At 34.7% G+C, this 13,815-nt stretch overlaps 1 protein-coding gene across 1 annotated transcript in view; it reads left to right on the top strand.

The window, feature by feature from the left end:
* The first annotated feature begins 290 nt into the window (after nt 1-290).
* LOC145280132 (sex peptide receptor-like) overlaps nt 291-13,815 on the top strand; it is a 636,688-nt gene continuing 623,163 nt past the window's right edge. Inside the window, exon 1 of the mRNA XM_080131899.1 lies at nt 291-855. The gene's annotated coding sequence lies outside the window, so the exon portion shown is untranslated. The remainder of the gene's footprint in view (nt 856-13,815) is intronic.

Genomic DNA, 13,815 nt, shown 5'->3' with positions numbered 1-13,815 from the left:
TAATAAAATACTGATTTATTTATTTTAATATTGAGAAATACGTAATAATTACTTTTTTTTACAATACTTACTAAAAATTTTTAACTTGGTAGTGTTCTCCCCATGTATATATAGTTATACCCATACTTCTCTTAATATATATATATATATATATATATATATATAGTAAATAATTATATATAGAGAGAGAGACATATATATATAGACATACATATATATATATATAAATATATATATATATATATATATATATATATATATATATCAAGTAATCTGTCCCATATGATACATTCATTACAGATGATAGTCGAAAACATCTGAAAATTTTGATTCCTTCTTTTTAAAACAGAAACATGGTTTTGCCGCTTCAAGTAAACAAGTAAAGAAGCGAATAGAAAATATTTTATGTCATCCTCTAAAGTTAGTGAAATGTAAACCAAAAATAAACTGACTTATATTAAAGCAGTTTCGCTTTCAGCGCATTGTTCGCTCCAGACATTTCGGGAGGTCGATCGTATAACGTTATCAGTACAAGACCCGGGGCTTTGTTATTATTTTTTTAACTTACTAAAATGTTCCTCCATGTCTACTATGAAAACTTTGGAATTGGATTAAATAACGGACGAGAAACGTATCACCGACGCACGTTTGTATAAAAGATTGTGTTTGGAGTCGACTAGATACTACCATAAAAAAATAGCGTTTCTCCACAAGTAACGAGGCGTTTCTGCATGCCAGTTGCTAGGAGAGAAAAAAGCTATTGACACACACACGCACACATGCGTGTCTCATGCCTGGACACACCTGAGTAGCGCTATATTAAAGGAATCCGTACGGCGGACATATGAGAGACAGGTGAGTCAAGTTTGTAGATTCATATAAAAAAAATTGTGTTACATTGTTTTTACTTTTTTTTATTTATTTTTTGATTTTCGTTTTTTTTTTTTTACATGGAAGTCACCACTTATCTAAGGCCCGGAAGCCACTCGGGGATAAGAGTTATCGTGTGTACAGTAATCAATGGGATAGTATCGCAGTAATCGTTAGTATTGGAGATTTGATAAAGTGTCTTACTTAAAGGAGCAGTTCATCAGGAAGTTGTTTATCTATTTTAGTTTTGATGTCTGACATACTTTTGTATGTTATTTTTTCACTTGTTTATTACTGTTGGTGTTTTCTGATAAAATTGTGTATTGTTTCGAATTTTATATACGTGTACTATATAGATTAAATGGTTGTCTTCAAGTCTAATATAAACAAATATTATTGTCAACTTCTCTTAATTCCTGCATATACTACATATTTTTCTAATATTAAAATTGCAGCAATCGTCATCTGACAGACAATCGTTTTAAAGCTTATCCTCGAGTAGCTCCGAAGACTTCATAAGCAGAAAGCTATCAGTAAAAATGTATGATAGAATAAAATTAAATAAAATCTGCGAGTTCTGTGAAATTCAGCTTACATCGATTATGATATAAATCTGGATTCAGCAACAAATGAAATAACACTGGCCGATTGTCTTTACGGGGCATTTGAAGTTAGGTATTACTCGCTGCATTATACCAGCTATAACATTGAAACCTTTGATATAAACATGCATACACAATGACCACGCACACACCTCCGTCACGCGGGCCACTTTTCCAGCTGACTACTATCTGATCGCCGTCAAGTCCAATATAAACAAGTTTTTGCCGAACCGTCCCTTAAAATAATAAAATTAAATAAAATTACCACTACTAACGATTACTACGCTGTTTTTCCGGTGAGTACGGTACACTTACTGACCTTTATCCTCCAGTGGTCTTCTGGTCTTGATAAGCATATATATATATATATATATATATATATATATATATATATATATATATATATATATATATATATATATGCATGTATACACATCTACTTAAGATTTAAAGATGAAAAATGTATTTTCAAATATTGCGGTAGTATTAGTTCAATTCAATCATCCCGAGGAAATCTTGAAATTAAGACGAAACATTGATGAACATATACTTTCAGTTTTTATTTGTTGTATCCCTCTATTATCACGTAAGAATATTTCTAAAATTTTCATATATACACACACACAGACACACACACACACACACACACATATATATATATATATATATATATATATATACACACACTTATATATTTGTGTGTGTATATATATGTATGTGTTTTTATCTGTTGTGTCTTGTGCCTATGTGCATGCTGAAAACATTTTTACGTTTCATTCTTTCGAAGTAAAATGCTATGTGCACTCATAAATATACATGTATGCATGTGTATACATTCATTTGTGTATATAATTTTTTTTTTTGATGAGTGAAACGGAAAGAAAATACAAACCATGCACATATGTCGAGTTGAGAACACTTAGCAAACAAATACACACGCATAATATACTGCATATAATACGTATGTGCATGTGTGCGTATGTGTGTGTGCGTGTGTGTAAATGTGTAAACAGAGGATGAAAAACATTGTAGAAGCCAATCCCCAGATGCTGCTATTTCTTAATTGCGTTGTCGAAACTTATATATATATATATATATATATATATATATATATATATATATATATATATATATATATATATGAGAGCTGGATATAGATATCTAAAATGGTCGTAATTATCTGGCTTGAAACCGACGGTACCAATTACTTATCTCATCTAACAACTGTATGTATACAAAATATAATATTATATATATATATATATATATACACACACAAAATATAATATATATATACAAAATATAATATATATATATAGTTTTTTCGTTTGTTTTACATAACTATTTATATGTTGCTTCACTTTCCTGAGTTTTGATCAGCCAGTTACAAATAACAAGGCACTCTTCCAGACGATATTAGTCATACAAAAGTGAAGTCCGTATTAAAACAAGAACTTAATTACGGACATGCAAATGCTTATGTAGAACAAATAAAAAGTATACTTTCCTCTACTCCGATATTGAGAACTCTTCTATAAACATCATTAAAATATTAATCGTTGCTTCACCTCTGGAAAATATTAACGTGAAATTATATATATATATATATATATATATATATATATATATATATATGTATGTGTGTGTGTGTGTGTATTTATATATATGTATATATATGCATGTATATATATGTATCTATATATATGTATGTACCTATATATATGTATGTATCTATATATATATGTATATATATGTGTATGCATATATATTTATTGTTCATATATCTATATATGTGTGTGTATGTGTGTGTGCATCTGTACGTGTGTATTTATATATGTGTATATATGTATGTATATATATGTATATATGTACATATATATATGTATGTATATATATATGTATGTATCTATATATATATGTATATATATGTATGCATATATATATGTATATATATGTATGTATCTATATATATATGTATATATATGTATGCATATATATATGTATATATATTCATTATATATATATATTCATTATATATATATATATTCATTATATATATACATATATATTCATTATATATATATATATATATATATATATATATATATATTCATTATATTATTAGAAAGGAAACGGATAGAAAGGTTGTATTGGGCTTTATTTGAGTGGGACTTACTATATAAATATCATTACCTATATTTACCGAACTTTACATTGGGTAAATCATCTTGAATCGAAACCGAAACAAAAACGTATGGAATATATATATATATATATATATATATATATATATATATATATATATATATATATAACTACTTCATTTACTCACATAAAATTAATATACGAAAGTATACATTTATGCGTAAACTTTAAGTATTTACTTCAAAAGTGCTCAATACGTAGGTAGAGCTAGCTAGTAAGTTATAAAATATAGATTGCGATTAAGCTACATTGAATATTCCGCGTTTCATCCACTCTAGGACTCTTCAGACTTATGCGCTGAAGTGTCCTAGGAGTGGATGAAACGCGGAATATTCAGTATAGCTTAATCCCCACATATATTTTATAATTTACTATATATATATATATATATATATATATATATATATATATATATATATATATATATATATATATATATAAATTACAATAAGTGAACGAAGGTAATCAAAATGGCAAACTTAAAATATATTATAAATATTAAAGAGTTGATATTTACAAGTAAAGTAATTTCAACCAGATGTAAAAGCTTAATAAAACCGAAAAGGAAATAGAGCTTATAATATGCTTAAGTTTTAAATTCGACCGTTTTGGATTTTACCATTCTTAGATTTTTTACCCTTCACCGGACTATCTATTCATGTTAAATCTTTTTATCATTTTTTCTTTTACCTCCTATTCCCCTTACCTCACCCTTTTTTTTAACCAAGTAAGATCTGTGACTTACTTGTGGTTTCATTAAATACTTTTACATGCAAAATCCGATCCCGCATTTTGCTAATTCCTGCCCTCTGATGAGAAGCAGAGTGTTTCTTCGAAACTCAGCGGATTAACGACTATCCACTTATCTTGTGCTTCCTTTTTAAAATTAAATATGTTTCAACTGTTTTTCAAGATGTTTTTTAACATGTTTTATTAATCATCTGTTTATATATATATATATATATATATATATATATATATATATATATATATATATAGTAATGTAATGTGAACGAGCACTGTTCTTTTCTTGTATTTTAATTAAATTAGTAATTTTACTATCACATTAAAATACACTCTGCTCTAGACTACTGTTCTAAGCCCCTTTATATATATATATATATATATATATATATATATATATTAATAAGATAGCATGTGTGTTATTTACATATATATATTATATAAATATATATACAGAGATAGAGATAGATAGAGAGAGAGAGAGACGGAGAAGAAAGAAAGTAAGCCTGAAATATGAGTGTCTGTAGGTATAAGAAAAGTATTTCTATTTTTTAAGAAATTTTCTTTTAAATCTCTTAAAATAAAATTGAAGTTGAAACTTATTTGTGAAGAGAGACTAAGGCCTTCATTTGGTTGCGTGCATCATTCAAAAGCTTGTTAAAAGTTTGTTAGAATACTTTCATCACTGTCTGAATTATGACAAGCTTGTTTAGACGGCTTCGAAAGTTACTTAATTCCGTTTCATTTCACTGTTCATTCTTGATTATCGAGTGTAAGAATACTATTCTGCAAGGTTGCCTTTATTGACTAGGTTCATGTCCCGCGACTAGCAATAATTATCACTTCGTGCACAAATGGTTGCATAAGCATGAAACATCGGTGTCTGTAATAAAAGATATTATTCATATTAAATATATATATATATATATATATATATATTTAAATGAAATATGTTTTATTAATACAAATCATACATACACATGTATTTGTAATTTCACCTGCCTCAGTTTGTGTCTTTCCGTTACCTCTGCATTCTACCGCCTTCTACTAGTTATGAACAGTATATAAAGCCCGAGCAAAACCGGGCTGAACTGCTAGTATATGGCGTGAGACAGTTTCCTGTCTAGCCGCACTGATAAGCTGTGATACAGCGAAACAGTTCTGTATGGATGATTATATATATATATATATATATATACATATATTTATTCATTTATATATATATGCATATATGTATATTTATATATATTTAAATGTACACATATATATACGTATATATATTTATTTATGTATATTTTTTAATCTATATGTAATCTATCTCTCATATTAGCCTTATTTATGTAAGTAGGAGTACGTGTAAACACACAGGCATGTGTGTGTTTGTGCATGTCTGTGTGCTTGTGTATGTGTTTGTATATGTGTGGGTATGACTGGCCGAATGGTATATAGGGTTTGTATAAGAGAATAATATGCTTAAAACTTTTAGAAAACGTAACAATAATGATTGTGGAGTCACGGTCATCACTTGATGGAACTTGGCAGTTTGTTTGCACTTGTTTGCACAACTAAGTCTGAAGTAAGCTGGAAACTTGTTTCACGTGCTTTTTAAAATCTTAACGCCCTATAACTAAAACTATCGTTTTATTTTTACCGCGTACATTTTTTTTAATACGTGGCATTCCTCTAGCGATCCTAGTATTAGTATACCATCCAATACCTGTATACTAGTTGACGTATATGTAGGAAAACGCAGGTCGTCCCTACAAACAAACCAGTACCACACAGTACAATTTGCATTCTTTTAATAAAATTTATGCATATATATATATATTAATACAATGGCGTGTGTTTTGTTTTGTGTGTCACGCTTACATCTTTTTACTTCCGAGTGATTGTCGTTTAATTGTTATGACTTCCATTTCTTGAAATAAATTCTTTATAAGTTTTGGTTTCGATTCCAATTATAGCTGATGGGACTCAAGTCATCTATTTTTTATATATATAATTTTACCAAGCATTCTACATAAGTTATGTTTCGGTTTAAATTATAGCTGAAGGAACTTAGTTATATATATATATATATATATATATATATATATATATATATATATATATATATATATATATATATATATATATATATATTCTTACATTTTGGTTTTGGTTTCAATTCAAAATGATGCACTCACGTCATATGGATATATGTTTTTATTTTGATATCCCAACTATATAATATATAAGAATCGATAGAAAATTACTATAATAATATATACGAAATCTGCACAAATTAAAATATCGTATTTAAGTGTATTTTATGACCTGAGTTTGTCGGTTGTCCCTACTAGTTTAGATACATACTTTTGCAGTTTTAACAAAAGAGCTACAATAATATCAGGGTGTCTCCATCTACGTTGAACCGTCACAGAATCCAACATCAATATAATTCATATAAAAGAGTCCCCTGTGGAATTTTCACAGGTCCTGCTAGTATAATGATAAAGAAAATAACATTAAATGCAGTAAGACAACGTTTTCTGTTGTGTTTATGAATGTGTGTGGCGAACGCACATATTACTGTAAAACACAGAAAGCCAACATCAATATTGGTTTGTTAGAATTTCTTCAGAAAAGTATGTGCGATTTTTGCATAGGGAATTTTTTGTAATACATATAGATGTCGTATGATCACGAACGCCGATATTTTGTTTATTTATTTTGTTTATTTGTTTTTTTTTTATTATTTTCAAATTTCAAATAATCATACAAAAGTAGAAAACGCATAATCAGGAATTATGGGTTCTAGTTGTGTTGTGATGTCATCATTCTTTGGTGTTAGTCATAGTTTTTTTTATTTCTTTCTTGCATTTGGTCAGATTTCCAAATTAAAATAAATACAAAGATTATATGTATACTAACAGGCTGCTCGGCGTTGCTCGGTCATAAAATATGCATAAATATTATATTTTAATTCATACAAAAACTGAGATATGCACATGCGAGTATTATGTTTTTATTTTCTAAACAGTTGAAATGGAACACGTACATCAAGTCTGTTGCCAAGGTCGCTGGAAAGATGGTGGGATCCTTCTACCGCCCCAGAAGATATCTCACTACTGATGCAATTCTCTATCTATATAAAAGCCAATTACGTCCAAGGATGGAATACTGTTGCCATATCTGGGCAGGAGCTGCTAAAAACAGCCTATCCTGCCTTGACAGAGTACAAAATAGACTTCGTGGCTTAGTGGGGGGTACCCTTTTCTCTACCCTGCAACCTCTCTCCCACAGATGAGACGTTAGGAGCCTATCCTTGTTTTATCGTTATTTCTATGGCATGTGCTCGTCTGAACTCCAATCTCTGGTCCCCCCTCGCCAATCTTTCACGAAAAACACTCCTCTAGCTGAATCCACTGTGAAAAATTTCCCCCACTCTATATCTGTGCCTAAATCAAAACGCGGATTCCATGAACAAAGTTTCTTTCTTAGAACTGCACGCCTGTGGAACTCTGTTCCGTCTGCCTGCTTCCCTCCGGACTACAACTTGGATGTCTTCAAGTCCAATGTTAACAAATTCCTAATGAACCGCCCCCTTAATTAAACATTTCATCAAATCTCCACACTAACGTAATGTACTTGCAATAACCCTTATCCCTGAGTGGCTTCCGGGCCTTGATAAGTGGTGATCACTGTGTAAAAAAAAAAAAGTTCACTTCTTGTAAATAAAAAAAAATACTCGACCTGATATCAAAACCAAAACTTAAAGACTGAATCAAGTACGATAATCATTTGGCCACCTGAACTCGATCTTTAAAAATTGTTTTCAAACCTACTTATTTGTAACATAAGTAATCAGTAGGGCTATGACAACAGCATATTCTTTTCATTGTTTCTAATATGCTTTTATACAGAGTGATGTGGTTCTCGGTTGATTAACTTTGTCTAACTGTGTTGAATATATATTTGAGAGTCGAAACAATGAAAAGAATATTCTGTTGCCATAGCCCTAGTAATCAGTAATGTAAACTATACCCGCATGCGCATTCGTGAAACGGTTGACAAATAGATAAATCCGATGATCCCCCCATCCTCACGTACCAATTTTCAATTTTAACCGCTTAATTTAAAAAGTTTCTACATGTCCTAATGCTCTATTGCTCAATTTCAAATCTGTAGATAAAAAATTCGTTGAGTACATACACTAATACACACACACACGCACACACACACACATTTTCATCTTTATAGATATCTTATAGAAGATTACTCGGTGCTGCTCGGTAGTAAAAAAACGGAAATGTGCATGCAAGTATTGGTTTTTCTAAACAGTTCATTTTTATAAGTATAAAAATGATGCTCGAGCCGAGACCGAAAAAAAAAATCTAAAGATAAAAAATCAAGTGCAATAAAAATTAGCTCAACTAAATACGATCGCCAAAAGGTGTTTCCAAACCGTTTTATTCTTCACATAATGCGAACGATTAGCGCATGCGCAGTCGTCATTTTGAACCCTAAGCAGCTCTTTTTACCAGATGAAAACGGATTAAATTTTTTTACATGTCTGAATACCATATATACCGAATTTCAAATCTGGAGATGGAACATTCGTTGAGTATATAGGTTGAGAAGTGTCCTCACACACACACACACACATATATACATATAAATATTATTTTTCCTAATTACTATTTTTAAACCTAAAGTAACTAGAGTTCATGCTTTTGTAATCATCAATGCTGGAATGATAATTACTACTGGTCACGAGACAAAAGCGCAGTGATAAAAGTCAGCCTAAGCATTTCAGCATGGCGTTATTCCCATCGGTTATCTAGAATTAACATTTAAATTTATGTGATTAAAGTTATTTATGAAGTCAGGATAGCCGGATTTTCAAAATTTAGATAGCGATGAAAGTATTCGAGCAAACAGGAAGTTAAAAAATTATGCCGTTTCTATTGAAATATACTTATGACAATTGATCAATCCAAAAAATCAGTTCTGCTTCATTCTCAAAGGCATTCTTCAGCCAAGTGCATTTCTATAAAACTACATCGGCTTCGAGAGACAATGGGCACCTCTTGTAAGAGTGTCGTTTTCGGGATTCTGTAGTGAAGCAGGATTTGCGCTATTACATTATTGCAATTACGATTTTGGTTGAAATTTCCAGTTCCGCTTGGCTTTTTGGCCGAGATCAAAGTGTAGTATCTGTCCGGCAGATGCTGCACTTAAGATAATTTGTACCAGTCAATGGAGGGGAAACCCTCTATACTGGGACAATTATTATTTTTGGTAACCAGAGTGACCCCTTTTAGGGGAGCTGGTTTTTACCTCACATTAAAAACGGCCTTGTGCCTAATTTGCTCAGTGGGGGAGCAAATAAATACCATCTGTCCGGCAGATGCTGCACTTAGGATAGTTTGTACCAGTCAGTGGAGGGGAAACCCTCTATACTGGGACAATTATTATTTTTGGTAACCAGAGTGCCCCCTTTAAGGGGAGCTGGTTTTTACCTCACATTAAAAACGGCCTTGTGCCTAATTTGCTCAGTGGGGGAGCAAATAAATACCATCTGTCCGGCAGATACTGCACTTAAGATAATTTGTACCAGTCAATGGAGGGGAAACCCTCTATACTGGGAACCGCCTGGGTAATACCTAGGAGGACCACCCTCCCAGGCCTTGCCACCGGGCTTTCCGGTGGGGCAAGTTTATTGCTTGCTGCCTGAGGCGCCCCGACCGGGGAATGCCGACGGGGTTACTCAGGCAATTTTTAAAATTGCAGGAGTGCCCCTCCTTTAGGGGAGCCTGCGGGGTTCCCACTTTCCGGCCTTGTGCCACATAATGCTGATGTGGGCAGCATTTAAATAAAAACCCTCTATACTGGGACAATTATTATTTTTGGTAACCAGAGTGACCCCTTTTTGCCTACTTTTAGGGGAGCTGGTTTTTACCTCACATTAAAAACGGCCTTGTGCCTAATTTGCTCAGTGGGGGAGCAAATAAATACCATCTGTTCCGGCAGATACTGCACTTAAGATAATTTGTACCAGTCAATGGAGGGGAAACCCTCTATACTGGGACAATTATTATTTTTGGTAACCAGAGTGACCCCTTTTAGGGGAGCTGGTTTTTACCTCACATTAAAAACGGCCTTGTGCCTAATTTGCTCAGTGGGGGAGCAAATAAACACCATCTGTTCCGGCAGATGCTGCACTTAAGATAATTTGTACCAGTCAATGGAGGGGAAACCCTCTATACTGGGACAATTATTATTTTTGGTAACCAGAGTGCCCCCTTTTTGCCTACTTTTAGGGGAGCTGGTTTTTACCTCACATTAAAAACGGCCTTGTGCCTAATTTGCTCAGTGGGGGAGCAAATAAATACCATCTGTCCGGCAGATGCTGCACTTAGGATAGTTTGTACCAGTCAGTGGAGGGGAAACCCTCTATACTGGGACAATTATTATTTTTGGTAACCAGAGTGCCCCCTTTAAGGGGAGCTGGTTTTTACCTCACATTAAAAACGGCCTTGTGCCTAATTTGCTCAGTGGGGGAGCAAATAAATACCATCTGTTCCGGCAGATACTGCACTTAAGATAATTTGTACCAGTCAATGGAGGGGAAACCCTCTATACTGGGAACCACCTGGGTAATACCTAGGAGGTCCACCCTCCCAGGCCTTGCCACCGGGCTTTCCGGTGGGGCAAGTTTATTGCTTGCTGCCTGAGGCGCCCCGACCGGGGAATGCCGACGGGGTTACTCAGGCAATTTTTAAAATTGCAGGAGTGCCCCTCCTTTAGGGGAGCCTGCGGGGTTCCCACTTTCCGGCCTTGTGCCACATAATGCTGATGTGGGCAGCATTTAAATAAAAACCCTCTATACTGGGACAATTATTATTTTTGGTAACCAGAGTGACCCCTTTTTGCCTACTTTTAGGGGAGCTGGTTTTTACCTCACATTAAAAACGGCCTTGTGCCTAATTTGCTCAGTGGGGGAGCAAATAAATTCCATCTGTTCCGGCAGATACTGCACTTAAGATAATTTGTACCAGTCAATGGAGGGGAAACCCTCTATACTGGGACAATTATTATTTTTGGTAACCAGAGTGACCCCTTTTAGGGGAGCTGGTTTTTACCTCACATTAAAAACGGCCTTGTGCCTAATTTGCTCAGTGGGGGAGCAAATAAACACCATCTGTTCCGGCAGATGCTGCACTTAAGATAATTTGTACCAGTCAATGGAGGGGAAACCCTCTATACTGGGACAATTATTATTTTTGGTAACCAGAGTGCCCCCTTTTTGCCTACTTTTAGGGGAGCTGGTTTTTACCTCACATTAAAAACGGCCTTGTGCCTAATTTGCTCAGTGGGGGAGCAAATAAACACCATCTGTTCCGGCAGATACTGCACTTAAGATAATTTGTACCAGTCAATGGAGGGGAAACCCTCTATACTGGGACAATTATTATTTTTGGTAACCAGAGTGCCCCCTTTTTGCCTACTTTTAGGGGAGCTGGTTTTTACCTCACATTAAAAACGGCCTTGTGCCTAATTTGCTCAGTGGGGGAGCAAATAAATACCATCTGTTCCGGCAGACTCTGCAAGCTATGACTAGCTATGACTAGCAAAGACAAGATGTGGGGGCAACCCCACATGCCTGACCTTTAACCAGCTCCCATTTCCCACCTCTCGGGAGCTGGTCCCCTTTTTCCCTTCCCCCTCCCTTCACTCCTCACATTAAAAATTGGCCTTGTGCCTAATTTGCTAGGTGGGGGAGCAAATAAATACCATCTGTTCCGGCAGATGCTGCACTTAGGATAGTTTGTGCCAGTCAATGGAGGGGAAGCCCTCTATACTGGGACAATTATTATTTTTGTTAACCAGAGTGCCCCCTTTTCGCCTACTTTTGGGGGAGCTGGTTTTTGCCTCACATTAAAAACGGCCTTGTGCCTAATTTGCTCAGTGGGGGAGCAAATAAATACCATCTGTTCCGGCAGATACTGCACTTAAGATAAGTTGTACCAGTCAATGGAGGGGAAACCCTCTATACTGGGACAATTATTATTTTTGGTAACCAGAGTGACCCCTTTTAGGGGAGCTGGTTTTTACCTCACATTAAAAACGGCCTTGTGCCTAATTTGCTCAGTGGGGGAGCAAATAAATACCATCTGTTCCGGCAGATGCTGCACTTAAGATAATTTGTACCAGTCAATGGAGGGGAAACCCTCTATACTGGGACAATTATTATTTTTGGTAACCAGAGTGCCCCCTTTTTGCCTACTTTTAGGGGAGCTGGTTTTTACCTCACATTAAAAACGGCCTTGTGCCTAATTTGCTCAGTGGGGGAGCAAATAAACACCATCTGTTCCGGCAGATACTGCACTTAAGATAATTTGTACCAGTCAATGGAGGGGAAACCCTCTATACTGGGACAATTATTATTTTTGGTAACCAGAGTGCCCCCTTTTTGCCTACTTTTAGGGGAGCTGGTTTTTACCTCACATTAAAAACGGCCTTGTGCCTAATTTGCTCAGTGGGGGAGCAAATAAATACCATCAGTTCCGGCAGATACTGCACTTAAGATAATTTGTACCAGTCAATGGAGGGGAAACCCTCTATACTGGGACAATTATTATTTTTGGTAACCAGAGTGACCCCTTTTAGGGGAGCTGGTTTTTACCTCACATTAAAAACGGCCTTGTGCCTAATTTGCTCAGTGGGGGAGCAAATAAATACCATCTGTTCCGGCAGATACTACACTTAAGATAATTTGTACCAGTCAATTGAGGGGAAACCCTCTATACTGGGACAATTATTATTTTTGGTACCCAGAGTGCCCCCTTTTTGCCTACTTGTAGGGGAGCTGGTTTTTACCTCACATTAAAAACGGCCTTGTGCCTAATTTGCTCAGTGGGGGAGCAAATAAATACCATCTGTTCTTCAGATGCTGCAAGCTATGACTAGCTAGGACTAGCTATGACTAGCAAAGACCAGATGTGGGGGCAACCCCACATGCCTGACCTTTAACCAACTCCCATTTCCCACCTCTCGGGAGCTGGTCCCCTTTTCCCCTCCCCTCCCCTTCACTCCTCACATTAAAAATTGGCCTTGTGCCTAATTTGCTCGGTGGGGGGGGCAAATAAATACCATCTGTTCTTCAGATGCTGCACTTCTATTTCTTGTTCTCTTTCGATGGAGGAGAAATCCTTCACGACTGAGACAATTTTTATTTTTGTACCTTTTCTCCACGTTTAAAAACGACCCTGGTGTCTAACTCTGTCCCGTGGGGAGGCATAGTAAATAGGTACAATTAATGTTTCTGATTTCTATTTGCATTTTAAAATATAGACATTTTTTTTTAGCGTAGGGGTTCAGATTACTGGAAAATATAACGTAATGT

Source organism: Euprymna scolopes, chromosome 7 (assembly GCF_053919585.1).
Source record: "Euprymna scolopes isolate OS-2025 chromosome 7, ASM5391958v1, whole genome shotgun sequence".
NCBI lineage: Eukaryota > Metazoa > Mollusca > Cephalopoda > Sepiida > Sepiolidae > Euprymna > Euprymna scolopes.
Note: the sequence above shows the minus strand (reverse complement) of the source record. Positions and strands in the feature narration are given on the sequence as shown.